Here is a 15812-nt window from a genome sequence, read left to right on the forward strand (position 1 = left end):
GCGTCCGCTCTTTGCCCTTAAGTCCAGTCACACCCGCGAGGGGCCAAAATCGTGAGACTGCGCCCTCTGTTAAAGAATTCTTCATCCTGCCGACCTCGGTCGCTCGCCCTCTCCACAATCAGACGTCGTTCGTTGTGGGTTTTGTCCATTTTTGGTTTTATGGAGAATAGTTGACGTAAAATGTGCAGATTTAAGAGGATCAGTCTGGTGAGTTTTGACCTCAGATACGCCCATAAAGTTGTCACCAGAATCAAGATGAACGTGGACGAGTCTGCCACCTGAAGATTCTGCCCGCCCCTCCCCTGCTCCTCTTGCCCGGGCAACACTAACCTTTCTGTCACCGTAGGTTAACTTGCACGTTCTGGAACTTTCCGTAAATGGAATGATACACTGTGTACACTTTTATCGCTTGACCTATCGTAGTTATTTTCAGATTCATCCAGTAGTTCATCCTTCGTAATGCCGAGTAGCACGTGTCCCGATCTGTCCGTCCACTCGCCTGCCGGTGGACGTCCGGGTTGTTTCCACATTTTGGCCACCACGTACCTTCACGTACAGTCTTTGTGTGGATACAGCCAGAAATGAAACGTCCGTGTCGTGTGGCCGTGTGTGTAAGTTTCAAGAAACTGCCAAACTGCTTTCCAACATGGTTCCTCTCTTCCAGTCCTGCCTGTGGCCTCGAGGGTCCAGTGGCTCCACGTCCTTGCCGACACTTGGCTGGCCAGTCTGTTGGTTTTAGCCGTTTAGTTGGTTTGTGGTCGTTGTAGTTCCTCGAGGTTTCAGTTTGCCTTTCCCTCATGACTAAATGCTGCCCCATCTTCTTCTGCACTTCTTTGCATCCATACATTGTCTTTGGTGAAGTGTTCACTCAAATCTTTTACCTATTTCTCAACTGAGTTTTTTGTCTTCTAATTGTTGAGTTGCAAGATGTCTTTACATATTCTGGATGGAAGTCCTTTGTTGAATATGTGCTTTTTCAACCAATGGTGTTGGATCCATTGGTATCTTTACGGGGGAAAAATGTGGACCCTTGTCTCATGCAACACACACACACAAATAATTCAAAGTGGATCACAGGTCCAAACATGAATTCTAAAACTATAAAATTTCTGCAGGGAAACACAGGAGAAAATCTTTTGCTCAGGGAAGGCAAAGATTTTTTAGGTAGAACACAAAAAGCATGAAACAATTTAACAAATGGATAAATTAGACTTCATTGAAATGAGCCACAGACATGTTTCCACGAAGGAAGAAACCAGGCGAACCATGAGGACATCCTCCGCTGCACAGCCTACCCTCCGCACTCTGGGTGTTTGCCCAGACAGACAGCCGTGTCCCCACCAGATGCATCCACGTAGCCTTGTTTGCAAGAACAGCTGAGACCACGAGTGACCCAGTGTCCACTGTCCACCATGGAGGCCACACGACGGGCACCACGCAGCCGTGAAGACAAGCGTGTGTGCGATGTGGGGGACTCTAAGCCCCATGCTGAGCAACGGAAGCCGGGCCAAAAACGAGTGTGCGCTGTTTCTGATTGTGTAAAGTCACAGCACGAGACTGACTTCCGTGATGGAGGGGACGGCTGGTTTCGAGAGTAGGGTGGGCGGAGCGGTGAGCTGCGTCCTCTGGGGTGACGGAACGGTATCATCCTGATCGCGTGCCAGTTTCATGGGCGTGTACACACGTCCACAGTCACTTTGCAGGCCTGAGGTGTACGCAGCTTATTGTAGTTGAACTTTAAGTCAGAGAAGTTAAACCAGAGAAAAAATACTTTAAAGAATGTGAGTAGGTGGCCCAGGGTCAGAGGCTGTGGCTGTTTCTCGGTCCTCGTGATTAGTCGGGGTGGCCGGCATCCCTCTGGGGCCTGCTGGTGCCAGGCATCCTTGGGCACAGCCCCGTGTCCAGTGCTGTCCCTGCCCCGCCCACCCCGAGAGCCCTGCCTCCTTCTCGTCCAGCATTCAAGACCTTGGCAGCATGGCACTGACCCGATGTTTCAGCCTCATCCCTGTCTGCTCCTGGGTGACCCCGGGCATGTCCAGCGCCCCATCTGCGGGCTCCGTGACCTGGCTCTCTCTGGCTGCGGTGCACACATTTGATGCTACCTCCCTCACGCGGCCCAGCCCAGCCTTCCTGAGCCCCCAGCGCGGGCCCCCGCTCCCCATGGTGCCCACCCCACCCAGGACCTGGTCACGCGCCTGGGCTCCAACGGATTCGCACGTGAACTAACTCAGAACTAGTGGGTGACGTGGTGCCACCTGAAGATGCTTGGGTGAGGGTCTCCAGGAACCCACTGTGAGGAAACGGAATAGGAGGAGAACCCGCTCCTGAGATGGGCCTGGGCAGAGCCGTCCTGTGCCGGCATGTGGACATGGTCCGGCCCGTGGGGGGCTGACCAGGCCCTGGCGACATCAGGGGCCAGCCTGGTGGTCAGCTCTCCGTGTACCAACTCAAGGGAGCCAGCACGTCCTTCCCTCCTGCCAGGCCTCCCCCTCCTTCCTAAGCCACGACCGTTCTTGAGCCCTCCTCTCCACCGAGTCCCGCACCTGGCCTGGCAGAGGCCCGTCCTCCTCGCCTCCCTGGGGTCTTACCTCCGGTCAGGGCCTGGTCGCAGCGTCCGCGATGCTCCAGCCCCTAGGAGCACCTTCAGCTGCTTGGAGGAAAAGTGGAAAACAGCCCGAAAAGCCGTCTTCATTCCTGGCTGTTGTTTTTCTCCAGTAAACTTGGCCACATGTGCTATTTAACCAATAAAGGTTTGGCTGCAGCCCTGCCGTGAGACAGGCCTGGCGAGGCTGGGACAGACAGGCTGGGGGCTGCCTGCAGGCTGAGCAGCTTCCCAGCTGCAGCCCTGCCTTCATTGCATTTCAAATTGTACCCCAAAATCCTCCACAGACCTCCAGCTTCCTCCCTGAATGAGGAGGGATTGGCAGAAAGGTCCAGACACCTGCCCAAGGCCAGACCGGGCCCCCCAGCTTTCTCGTTCCTGTGGCAACCACTGTTTTGGGCAAACAATCCAGGCCCCGGGATCCTGTTTGGGCCGGGAATATGTGTCCACTTGCACACACCCCCGGAAGAATGCCTGGCACAGAGGAGAGGCTGCACCAGGCACTGTGGTGCCCGCCCGGCTCTGCGTCGGCTAGACCAGCAGCCGCACACGTTGTGGCCTGTGCTGTGCGAGACGCCGCCTTAACGTCCATGGAGTCGCGTGTCCCGAGCTGACAAGGGCAGCAGGGGCCTATCGGGCAGGGTCTTCCGGCGCATCAGACATGCGCACAGCCATTTCCTCAAGCTCGAGGGCCATGTCAGAAGCTTGGACACAACTTGACAGCCAGGAAGGGCGAGTCAATCAGGCACCAGCCGGGGGCATGCAAGACTTCTGGTCGGAAGAGCCCCCAGGGCACACGTGTGTCCCCGGCCCTGGGTCCAAGGACTCAGCTGACTCCTGAGCACGTCAGAGAGCACGATGGTGCCATGTGGGTTGCAGCCACATTGCCACCAAAATGTCTGCTGTCGCGCAGCCACATGATGCACAGGGCAGCCCTGACCACCAGGCTGAGGTCTCCCTGTTCGTGTGACGATGTCAGCGCTCGAGGCCGGCTGCTTGGAATCCCAGATTTGGCACGGTCTCTTCTCATCAAGGCCTGAGATGACGTAACCGTGCCACGTGTGAGTGCCCTGTGTGTCCCGTGTATCATATGTCATGTGTGTCCCATGTCAGGTGTGTCCTGTGTTCTGCATGTCCTGTGCGCCCTGTGCCCTGCATGTCCTATGTGTCCCATGTCATGTGTATCCCTTGCCGTGTGTGTCCCATGCCCTGTGTGTCCCCTGTTGTGTGTGTCCTGTGTGTCCTGTGTGTCCTGTGTCATGTGTGTCCCATGTCATGTGTCCTGTTGTGTGTGTCCCATGCTCTGCGTGTCCCATGTCGGGTGTGTTCTGTGCCCTGTGTGTCCCGTGTCATGTGTGTCCTGTGTCATATGTGTCCTACACCCTGTGGCTGCTGAAACAAATTACCGCAAACTTACGGCAGAGACACCACAGTGCATCACTTACGATTCTGCAGACAGAGGGCAGGGTAGGTCTCCCCCGGTCCCCTCAGGGCGTCGGGGGCTGGTTCCTCTCGGGGAGAGGCACCACGTTCCCTGGCGGGGGGGCCATCCTCCTTCCTCCCATCCAGAGCGACGTGCCCTCCGCTCTCTCTGCCTCCCTCTCTGGAGGACTCTGTGTTTAGGGCCCACCTGATAACCCTGGATGGCTTCCCATCTCAAAGTCCCTTTGACCAGGGAGGCGACTTATGGCGGGTCCTGGGGATTCAGACACGGATGTCTGGGGAGGGGCATTGTTCCGCCGGCACGGTGAGTAGGGGTCTTCCAAGCTCCCACCTTGAACTCTAGGTCCCAGGAGACACCGACGCTCTCCTCCTCCAGGTCTCGGCACAGATGACCCTGCTGCCCAGCACCCTTCCAGACAGCCCCTGGCCAACCCAGTCCCTCCCAGCTAGAGGTCTTCCCCATCCTTGAGGGCTGGGCCCACCCTGTGCCCTGGAGCCTCACGCGTCCTTGAAGATGTGCGGGCCCTTAGTGCCTGCACTCCCTCCGGTCCGAGTCTGCTCCGCCAGCCTGCCCCCTGGTTGATTGTGCACGTGGGAGTCCCTGTCACGGGTTACACACTCTGCAGGGAGAGTCCCTTCTGACCTGTCTCTGGGGCCTCGACAGCACCCACCCAGCCCTGTGTCCTGACGACATCAGTGCCCTGTGTCCCCTCCTCTCCATCCTCGTCCCAGCCCCTTGCACTAGCCGGGCCCCGAGGCCAGCAGGCTGCAGACCAGAGGGATCTCCATGCCCTTTCCTGCAGGGAGATTCTGGAAGTCACATGTTCACCCCAGAACAGGGGCAACAGGGGACACCTCCCGGAACGGGGGCAACAGGGGGCACCTCCCAGAACGGGGAACATGCCTGAGGGAATGCTCAGCAAGTGCCTTATAGGCCCCAGGTATGAGGCCTTGAGGCTGACTCAGTTTCCTTGTCTATGAAATGGGCACAAACACAAGTCCAACCCCAAAAGGGAGGCAGTGTCAGGCCCTGACTGACCGCATGGCCTGGACTCCCAGGTCACCTCTTATGTGCTGTGTGTCCTGGGCCAGTGTCCTGACCTCTCTGTGGCCCAGGTTGTCATCTGCAAAGTAGCATCAATGATAACGCCTGTTTCCAAAGGTTCACCCCAGGACCAGATGGACACATCTGGAGTGCTCGTGAGTGTAAATGTGACTCGTGAAAGCAGTGAGCCAGAGCCCTAACGGAGTCGCGTGCTGCTCAGGAGAGAACCGGAGAACAGGAGGGAGAGCCAGCAGTGTCCCTTGCTTCGATTCTGACACGGGCGAGGGTGGGGGCCTTGAGGGGTGTGCCTGCCCGGGCTGGTCCTGCCCACACCCCACAGATCCACCTCGTTGGCTGGGCGGGAGGCACAGCCCCAGATGCAGAGACTTCCCACAAGCCAGCACTGCCGTCCCAGTTATGACTAAAAAAGGACGCGAAGTCATGCGGTGGGGGAGCCGTAGTCCAGGAGGGCGCTGGAGAAGCGGGGGCAGGGGAGTGCTGGCTGGTCCCCGAGAGCTGAGCCGGGGCCAGAGTCTGTCCCACGCACGCTCTGCAGGGAAATTCCCCAGAGTAGCCCCCTGAAGAGGACCCTCCTATTTCCAGCTCCCTCGGGACGCCGGAGGGTCTGTGCCAGGAGGGCTGCCTGAGGAAGAGCGCTGTTTATCGCCGGAGACCCGCCTCGCCTCCACCAGCTCGGCCTCCGCTCGGGCAGAGCTGCAGCTTGCCAGTCCTGGCCTCCAACGGCCCCAGAGCTGTGCCTGGTTCCTCCCTGCTGCCTCACAGGTGCCCTGAGAGAGTCCACTCAGAGCTTGCCTCCTCCTCCTCCTCCGTTTCCTCCTCCTCTGCCTCCTCCTCCTCCTCCTCCTTCTCTTCCTCTTGCTCCTCCTCCTCTTCCTCCTCCTCCTCCTCCTTCTCCTCCTCCTCCTCCTCCTCCTCTGCCTCCTTCTCCTCCTCTTCCTTCTCCCTTCTTCTCCTCTTCCTCCCCTTTCTCCTCATTTCTCCTCCTCCCTCCTTCCAGTTGCAGCACCTGAACCTACCCTGCAGCTTCGTGGGGCCTGCCCAAGGTGTCTGGCACATGCACGTCTGCAACCTGGACCCCCAGCAGCCCCCGGGGGGTGGTTTGCCCTTGGTCTCAACCACCGTGTCACCTTTCTTGTAGAATGTGACCCCTCTCTGAGCCTCCACTTTTGAGCGGGCCCAGGTCCTGGCAGAAGTGATGGCTCAGGGCTGGCCCTGTGGCGCAGTGATTGAGTTCACACATTCCACTTTGGCAGCCCGAGGTTTGCCAGTTCCGATCCCGAGTGCGGACATGGTACCGCTTGGCAAGCCATGCTGTGGTAGGCGTCCCACATATACAGTACTGGAAGATGGACATGGATGTTAGTTCAGGGCCAGTCTTCCTCAGCAAAAAGAGGAGAATTGGCAGCAGTTAGCTCAGGGCTAATCTTCCTCAAAAAAAAAAAAAGAAGTCATGGCTCACCGCTCCCCTGGGGCAGAGCAAGCACAAGGCGAGCCGTGAACAGCTTCTGGGCCAGAGCACCAGGAAACACTCCCAAACTTAATCACAAAAGTGAGAGTTTGCCAAGGACACAGGGCCCAGCCTAAGATGCTGCCAGTGGCCACAGGTGGGACCACGTGAGCCAAATACGGGCAACAGCTCTGATTCTAGCCCACAGAGTGAAGGCCACGTGCGCGAGCTGGGGTCAAGGTGAAGAACCGGCTGGAGAAGTGAGTGACTCGGACAAGGGGCCACTCTTCCTGCAGGAGAGGCTCCACGAGTGAATGCAGAGGGGAAATGGAAACCCCACGCTGACTGAGGAGACCAGACCACGGATGGACACACAGTCAGAGGGGAGAGCGTGTGGGAATCGTCATTCGTGCCCCAAGATGACCCTAACCTCAGTGTGGGACTGCAGGTGGCGACCCTGGCTAGGCACCCAGGGTCAACATCACAGTGGAGTTGCGGGGCCTCCGTCCTTGGCCCTTGAGACCAACCACAGGGCCAGGCTTCTGCATGGGCTGTCACTAACCACGTTAGGTTACCTGTTCTGACAGAGGAGGGTCCTCGCACCAAGTCGACATTGGCTCTTGTCCTGGGGACGCAGAAGCAAACAGCCTGAGGAGCCTGGGGAGCTTCTGCTGGTACTTGGTGGCCCGTCAGGGCCATCTTCCCACTGCAGTGAAACCGCAATTCCTCAGCTCAGACAGGTTTCAGCTGCTTCCACACCCTCATCATGTCCTTCCAAATGTCTGCATGGTCAACGTCGCAGCTGGTGGTTTAGCTGTGCTAACAGTGTGGTTCAACCGGGCATGGTGCTCCATGTGAGTGATGGGGTCCTCCAGCTGTGTCATGGGGTCCCCCATGTGTGTGATGGGGTCCTCCAAGAGTATGCTTGGGTCTTCCATATGTGATGGGGTCCTCCATATGAGTGATGAGGTCCTCCAGGTGTGTCATGGGGTCCTCCAGGAGTGTGATTGGGTCTTCCATATGTGATAGGGTGCTCCATGTGTGTGATGGGGTCCTCCAGGAGTGTGATTGGGTCTTCTATATGTGATGGGGTCCTCCTTGTGAGTGATGAGGTCCTCCAGGTGTGTCATGGGGTCCCCCATGTGTGTGATGGGGAGTCCTCTAGGTGTGTAATGGGTTCCTCTTGCCTCTGACATGGCCCTCCAAGCGTGTAATGGGGCCCACCAGGTGTGTGATGGGCCCCTCCAGGTGTGTCATGGGGTCCACCAGGTGTGTCATGGGGTCCTCCTGGAGAGAGCAGGCACGTTACCCTCTCCCAGTTACTGTTGGCCACACCACGACCCACATTACTGTGGTCCACTAAATCCACCATATCTTCTTTCTATGAACTACTGCCAGGTCAAGGTCCCCAGGCTATTTTCAAGTAGAGCGAAATGTAGCTCATGCGTCTGTGTGATGTTTAACCGTAGGTTCACTCGGTCAGGTATTCACAGCTTTGAATCCTGAGTCTGCTTTCTACATGTTGACCTTCTCTTACAGATTTGTGACAATTTCTAGAAATTGTCCGCCTTCTCTAGTCCATAGACAGAATAGAACCCAGGGCAGAACCAGGTGGACAGCAGCAGGAACCACCCCAAGGCCAGCGTTGGTCAGTGTTGGTCAATACTCAGAGGGGGACAATTGGTCTCCAGGATCCAGTCCACTGCATTGTGGCCTGGAGCACAGGGCAGTGCACACACTGTGACCTATTCTTCACGGGGACGTGCAGACGAGTTTAGATGCTCATAGAATCTGAAAATCGCTGCTGAGACGTTTTTATTTAATTCTACAAAAGCGCTAGTTCTCCCTGGGTCCAGCTCCCTCCCTGGGGTCTGCAAGATCCCTGGCAAAGACCCCCAGGAGCTCAGCAAAACATGCGTGCGTGGACAGGCAGTGTGGGAGCACGGAGAGGAAAGTCTATAAGCTCTTGTGTGGTGGCGCACACCCCTCTGAAATGGTCTCGCGGGACAGGACTTGACATGATCTGCGTGGCTCCCATGTTTCAGATAGGGCTTTGCAGTCCTCACGTCCACTGTGTGACCAGTCATTCTCTCGGGGTGGCATTCCGAGCATGGTGGGTACTGAGCAGCCCCTGACCCAGCACCACCTCATGTGAAAACAGAATTCTCTCCCGGAGAGCCGCTGGTTTAGAGAGACTGGGCTGGGTAGTCAGCTGGTTGGTTAGTCAGCTGGGTGGGTAGTGAGGTGGGTGGGTAGTCAACTGGATTAGGTAGTGAGCTGGGTGGGTAGTGAGCTGGGCTAGGTACTGAGCTGGGTGTGTCCTGAGCTGGGTGGGTAGTGAGCTGGATTGGGTAGTGAGCTGGGTGGGTATTGAGCTGGGTGGGTAGTGAGCGGGGTTAGGTAGTGAGCTGGGTGGGTTGTGACCTGGGTGGGTAGTGAGCTGGGTGGGTAGTGAGCTGGGTGGGTAGTGAGCTGGGTTGGGTAGTGAGCTGGGTGGGTAGTGAACCGCGTTAGGTAGTGAGCTGGGTGGGTACTGAGCTGGGTGGGTAGTGAGGTGGGTGGGTAGTGAGCTGCGTGGACAGTGAGGTGGGTGGGTAGTGAGGTGGGTGGGTAGTGAGCTGTGTGGACAGTGAGGTGGGTGGGTAGTGAGCTGGGTGGGTAGTGAACTGCGTTAGGTAGTGAGCTGGGTGGGTACTGAGCTGGGTGGGTAGTGAGGTGGGTGGGTAGTGAGCTTCGTGGACAGTGAGGTGGGTGGGTAGTGAGGTGGGTGGGTAGTGAGCTGCGTGGACAGTGAGGTGGGTGGGTAGTGAGCTGGGTGGGTAGTGAGCTGGGTGGGTAGTGAGCTGGGTTGGGTAGTGAGCTGGGTGGGTAGTGAACCGTGTTAGGTAGTGAGCTGGGTGGGTACTGAGCTGGGTGGGTAGTGAGGTGGGTGGGTAGTGAGCTGCGTGGACAGTGAGGTGGGTGGGTAGTGAGGTGGGTGGGTAGTGAGCTGCGTGGACAGTGAGGTGGGTGGGTAGTGAGCTGGGTGGGTAGTGAGCTGGGTGGGTAGTGAACCGCGTTAGGTAGTGAGCTGGGTGGGTACTGAGCTGGGTGGGTAGTGAGCTGGGTGGGTAGTGAGCTGCGTGGACAGTGAGGTGGGTGGGTAGTGAGCTGGGTGGGTAGTGAGCTGGGTGGGTAGTGAGCTGCGTGGACAGTGAGGTGGGTGGGTAGTGAGCTGGGTGGGTAGTGAGCTGGGTGGGTAGTGAACTGCGTTAGGTAGTGAGCTGGGTGGGTAGTGAGCTGGGTGGGTAGTGAGCTGGGTGGGTAGTGAGCTGCGTGGACAGTGAGGTGGGTGGGTAGTGAGCTGGGTGGGTAGTGAGCTGGGTGGGTAGTGAACCGCGTTAGGTAGTGAGCTGGGTGGGTACTGAGCTGGGTGGGTAGTGAGCTGGGTGGGTAGTGAGCTGCGTGGACAGTGAGGTGGGTGGGTAGTGAGCTGGGTGGGTAGTGAACCGGGTTAGGTAGTGAGCTGGGTGGGCAGTCAGCTGGGTGGGTGTCAGCTGGGTTAGGTAGTGAGCTTTCCTGGCTCACTCCCTCCTCCCTAATTCTGGACCGCCAGCGCCCTCTGCCTGTCCTGCCGTTTCCGAGTCAAGCCCTGGGATGCTGGAAGCCCCAGAGAGCCAAACTGGCCCTGCGGCGGGCGCAGGCTGTCCTCACGGCTCCACTGTGGACCGAGGGCATCTCCTGTCATCCCCAAATGCTGGCGTGGAGCTCTCAAGAGCCTGTCCAGAGGCACGTTTGTAGCTGGAGGACCACAGGGCGATTCTAGAGAACAGACAGTGGCTGGACCACACAGACCCACACGGCTGCGAGGAGCCCGTCTCCCAGCGCCCAGAGCCTGCGGGGGGAGGGGCGCACCTGCGGGGAGGGGGTCGGGGGTGGGGCAGGAGAGAACTGCTAGCTAGTGTTTTCAGTGTCAGATATTACACACTTAGGGATCAGTTTGAGAAAAGTGTGAGACTCCTCGTGAAAACCAGGGAGCAGAGCCGAGACACTGAAGGCTGGGAGCCGGGTCACTGCTGTGGAGCCCGGCACGTCTGGCCTCTGCAGGGTTCCCACACGAGCCCCGAAATGCCAGAGGCCCCGAGTGAGGGGCGGCTTTGTCATCTGTCAGGAGCCACTTCTTCCACAGCTGAGTTTATGCTCGTGCGGTGACACCTCGCCAGGGGAACAGACGTGTGACCCCCGACCTCTGACCCCTCAGAGGTCGGGGGTCACCAATGGCCGACTGTTGACTTGGTTGTGCCTACATCATGAAGCCCGGATAAAACCTCCCGGACAGAGGTTCCCGGAGCCTCTGGCTGGGCGCTGGGAGGGGGCCCACCTGCGGTGTGGGGTCTGCCCTGCTGTCGGCTGTGGAGTGCGGGTGCCTGGCGTCTGCAGGGGGCGGCCCTGTGGGACTGAGACCCCAGCCCGTGGGTTCTGCGCCGACTCCAAGCTGTTAGTGGCATGATGACACTGCTGGAGAATCGGGAGGTGGTGTTAGAACAGCCTTCACGCGGCTCCCACACATGTGACCTCTGACCTCTGACCTCTGGAGTCCAGCCGGAGTGGGTCTCTCAAGCATGGGACAGATGTAAGGCCAGCGCTGCCCAGGCTCATCTCTGAGGATGGCTCCTCTGGAAGGGCTCTCGCTGGCTGGGGGACGGCCCCTCAGCTCCCCGTGCCCCAGGCTGGTGCCAGCAAACTTCCGACCCCAAGAGGATGTCACCGTCCTTGTTTCCAGGTCCCCTGTGGTTCCGCACGCCCGCCCGTCAGCTTTCTCCAAGCTCAGATGACATCCACTATGCCTGTGGGCTCCACAGCAGCGGCCCTACACCCGCCCAGGCGCCCCCAAGCAACCCTGAAGGGGCAGGAGTGGGTGAGGCCCGATGGGGTGGGTCAGTGGGCTGGTGGGGGGAAGCTGGTGGCCCTGACATGGGCCTCCATCTGAGTTGGATGTCAGTTCGTTTCACAGACAAAACAGGCTCGTGAAGCAGATGTGTGCATCTAGGAAACCGGGGAAATTGAATCCCAGTGATTTATTCAGAAAACGGGGCCGCATGGAGGCTGGAGCCAGATGGCGGCAGAGGCAGGGCAGGCCCGGCTGCTGGGAGGCCATGCCCCTCAGCCCAGAGTCCCAATCACGGGGTGAGGACCTCAGAATCTGAACAGGGTGGGGTGTCTTGGCTCCTTCAGGCCTGGCCGTCCCGCCCCTGCCTCCTGGCCTTGAGGCCCCAGGACCTGCTTCCACGGGTCGGCACATGGCTCCACGTCAGGCAGCAGCACCAGGACACCCTGTGGATTCCCCACGCCCGTCCTCAGAACCCACCAGAGAGACGGCACCGAACCACAGGGTGCACGCGGGTGGTTCCCACGGCCTGGCCGGGGAGGTCCCACGGCTCTGCGCTTGGCACCGTGCGAGTTCCTTGGCCATTCCCCACGGCAGGTGTTTGTAGGGTGGGGGTCTTCCAGGCAAGAAGTCCGCCCCCAGCCTGCCCCGACTCTCAGGATGGGGACTGGGGAACCTCCTGCATCTGGAGGGTGAGGGCTGCATCCTGGGCCTCAGGTCCAGGCGCGTGGAGACGAAGCCTGTCTCCTGAGCACACAGTGAAGTTGCACCCAAGTACTTAAGGCGTCGACCTGACAACCCGATGGGGAACTGGCTGGAACCTGAGGGCCCGCAGGAGGGAACAGCCCCTGCGAGGAGGGGCCGCGCGGCATGAACCGGGAAGGCGGGCAGGGGCTCAGCCACGGGGCCCTGGGCGTTGCCCCCATGCAGTGCATCTGCTTGGGCTGACCCACTGGGTGCCCAGAGGTCCACGGGAGGTGGGTGGCTGCGGGGGGCAGGGGAGCAGCGAGAGTGGAGCGCGTGGGGCACCAGTGTTTCCAGGGACTGGATGTGGGGAGGGAGGCACGAAGGAGCTGGCCTGGTCGGCTCCCACTGACCGAGATGGGGACTGGAACCGCTTGGTGGAAGGTGCCCCTGACGTGGGCCGTCAGGGCAGAACCGGGAACAGACCAGCACCCCTCGTCCCTCTATCCCAGCCTCTGTGCACGGACCGTTCTCTTCTGTAGAACAGTGTCTGCCACGTGAGAATGGAATCTGCTGCCATCAGTGCTGGGCCTCTGCGGCCCCAGGGCTCCCGGCTCCCAGCACAGCACCCTGACCACACAGTTGCCTTGGTCAGAACCCAATAGCTTGGCCCACAGACCCTCACGGTGGCCAGTCCTGGGCCTGCCAGCCCAGCATGACCCAGAGAGAGGTGACAGACGGCAAATGTCCTGCTATCTGTGCACAGCACCTTCCAGAACACCTGTCCCAAGAGAGAGCAGGTGGAGGGAAGACCCAGGAGTCCAGCAGGCCTGTGCTGTGGGTCCTGCCTGTGGAGGAAGAGGACACTGGGTGACCTGCCCTGCACAGGGTCCCTCTGCTCCCGGCCCCTCCCCGACCCCCTGCACAGGGTCCCTCTCTGCACCTGGCCCCAGGGCTGCCCCTCCCTGTTACTCCTCCTTTCCCTGCACCTGGGTGGAATTCTCTGAGGTCTGCATTCTGTGAAGGAAGAATGGGCCTCACGGGACAGGAGCAGACAAGATGCAAGAGCTCCCTCCCCTTGCCCAGGCCTGGCCTCGGCTGACACCGTGGTTGCAGGTTGCCGTTGGAGCTGTCTGCCCTGGTGAGCCCCACACCTCCCGAGGCCTCCACAGCCCTGACCTTCATCCATGGCGGTGTTCTCACTGGGCTCCTGTCCTCCCCTAAGGTGGCCTCATGGGCCCAAGGGCGCTGGGGCCCGGGCAGGGGTGACGCAGGGCACTCAAGGCTCTTGGTGCCTGTAGGTTGAGGGGGCTTGCTCCTGCTTTGTATCTCGTGGGGTGAGGCGGGCTCTATCTGGGGCTAGGTGTCCACAGGGGCTGGGACACACCTGGACTCCTGGACAGAGGCCCAGGGAGGCCGTCTGTCTGTCTGTCAACAGAGCTCTGGGGTCACGGTCACAAGGTCGTGGGCAGGGAGGGCGGCGGGAGGGTCCTTGACCTCAGGGGGCGTGTGGGTCGCAGCCCTGATCCACCCGCAGATCCACCAACAGTGCTGAGGTCTTGCTGCTCCTGAGCGAAACCTGGACCAGAGCCCGTTTCTCCAAGGACAGCACCTCCACCCTCCTCCAGGTCAAAGGCCTGGGCAGCAACGTCCTGACTGGAGGGAGGTCGTGTGGCGCCGCCAGGGGGCGCGCTGAGCCCACGGCTGTGCTCGGCCGCAGTTGGGGACAGGCGGACTTGCCGGAGGCCCCCTCTGCTCGCTCCTGGGGAGCAGGGGACGAGGGCTGAGCAGGCGGGCGCCGAGCACCGTGACCCCGGGCACCCTGACCCTGGGCAGGGCCTTGTCCCCCAGAGCCCCTCATGCAGGACACCTGCCTCCGGGGGACCCTTGGTCCACCGGCCACAGGATAGGGACGGTGACAGGAACTCCTGCCAGTTGTTGGGGAGTCAGCGAGTCCCCTGAGCCCGCGAGATGCACCTTCCCCATGCTCTCCAGGCCCTCACACCACGTGCCACCACCCCTGGCACGGTGACCTGGGGCTGCAGCCACACAATGTTGCCCTTCAAGTGACCTGCTACTTGTGGATAAGTAGGATTCGCTGGGCGTCCTCTGCCAAGGTCCCCGCGGGGACAGGAGCTCTATCACCCTGTGCCCCTAGCACCTAGAACAGTGCCCAACCCACACATCAGCAACAGACACGTGTGTGTGACACTGGGGACAACGGTTGTGATGGTGAAGACGTGGGAGCTGTGGTGCGAGGCGAGGCCATGCGTGGGAGCCAATTCTTCCCTCTCTGTGCGGTTCTCTGTCTGTCTAGAGGGGAACGTGGACATTCTGACAGACAAGCTGAAGGTGACAAGGGGACAAGCCGGACACCTTCTGTTGGCCCCGCATCCCTGCGCTGGCGGTTGCTGCTGGATTTGGGGGAGATTGAAGTCACTGGGAAGATCCAGGGCAGCCGTGGGGCTGCGCACCGAGTGTTGCTGCCACTGCTTCATCCGTGGTGTCCCTGCCGGGGCTCTGTCGCCTCTCCTGGGGTCTGAGAAGGTGACGGCCTGCAGGGACCAAGAAACCTGGCCAGGCCTGGGCCCAGGGTGACAGGGGACCTCCAGGACCACTGGCCACACCATTCTGTGAAGAAAACGCCACCAGTGAGCTGTGTCAGTGACCTGCAGACTAGTAGGGGGACCTGAGGGCGAGAAGCCTCTGTGCACCTGGGCCCGCACACAGCTCGCGGGCAGCTCGCTTTCCCGTCCCCTAAATGCACCACGTCATTGCCCGGCCGTCGCGGCCTGTGCGGGAGGCGTCCGTCCTGCCCTCGTCCGCTGCCTGGTCCACTCAGCCCCAGCTGAGCCCCCAAGCAGGGACGAGACGTGGAGACGGGGCAGAAGCAGCCGTGACGGCCACCACAGGCTCTGGGCTGCAGGCCTAGTCCCCAATCTTGACGCACGGGTCGGCCTGACGCCATCCCGCGCGGTGGAGCAACGTGAGGAGAACGGGTTTCCTCGTTGTCTGCTCTGCTTCTGTCTCCAGCCTGCCTCACCCCCCCACAGCCCTTGGGACAGGTGCATCCCTCTGGTGGGAAAGACACGCAGGCCTGCAGAGCTACAGCCACACTGCACAGCAGCACTCGCTCCGAGGGAGCCGCGGCTGAGCAGAGGGCACCGGGCCACCCGGGAGCCCAGAGCAGAGGCCCAACCTCTCGCTCACGGCCCCTCACTCAGGCGTCTGGTTCAGAACTCGGAGTGCAAGAAGGAGGCAGAGCCACACCTGCCACGCTGGCACACCAGGCCCTCCGCGTCCCTCGGGCCGGCCTCCACGCAGGGCCACCCTGGACTAGCACCCCATGGACGCCCAGACCTGTGGCAGGAGCAGAGCCATCCGAGGTGGTCAGAGGCCCAGTGAGAAGTCAAATGTGTGTCTTGTTTTGGAGAGCTTATATTCCTGACTAGCAGAAGGTCACCCCCAAGCCAGCCACGTGGTGCCAACGCATGGGGACCCCACCCTTGAGGCCCCGAATGGCAGCACAGGCAGCTCACAGCTCCGAACGAGGCCAGCGGCACACAGCCACAAGGGACTGATGACAGATGGACAGACAGATAGGAAAGGGCAACTGGGGCCGGCACCCTCCTGGCCTGTGGCTGAGTGCCGGGCACCGAGGAGCCGGCGGGACCACTCAGGCCAGTGCTGCTCCGGGGCCAGA

The sequence above is a fragment of the Equus przewalskii genome, chromosome 16, assembly GCF_037783145.1.
Source record: "Equus przewalskii isolate Varuska chromosome 16, EquPr2, whole genome shotgun sequence".
NCBI lineage: Eukaryota > Metazoa > Chordata > Mammalia > Perissodactyla > Equidae > Equus > Equus przewalskii.